The following is a 358-nucleotide window of genomic DNA, read 5'->3' as shown; positions in this document are numbered from 1 at the left end:
CGTAGATGTCATCCATGAGCCCCAGGGGAAGGTCCTGCATGGGGCACAGGTGGCACAGGTGACACAGGTGACAGCTCAGGTGGCACTGGGCACTGTCACTCTCCTCACCTGGTGGCAGGTGGGACAGGGAACTTGGGAATTGGGGGTTATGGGGAGGTCTCTGGAATGGGGGCACCCATGGGCTCCCAGGAAATGAGGGGAGCAGGGAGGGGAGTCCCAGGGGTTGGGGGTCCCAGGGGATGGGTCCCAGGGGATGAGGGGCCCAAGGAGGAGGGTCCCATGGGGTTGGGGGTCCCAGGGGATGAGGGTCCCAAGGAAGGGGTTCCCAGGAGTTGGGGGTCCCAGGGGATGAGGGTCC

Source organism: Acanthisitta chloris, unplaced genomic scaffold (assembly GCF_000695815.1).
Source record: "Acanthisitta chloris isolate BGI_N310 unplaced genomic scaffold, ASM69581v1 scaffold40204, whole genome shotgun sequence".
NCBI classification, from domain to species: Eukaryota; Metazoa; Chordata; class Aves; order Passeriformes; family Acanthisittidae; genus Acanthisitta; species Acanthisitta chloris.
This window is presented reverse-complemented; position numbering follows the sequence as displayed.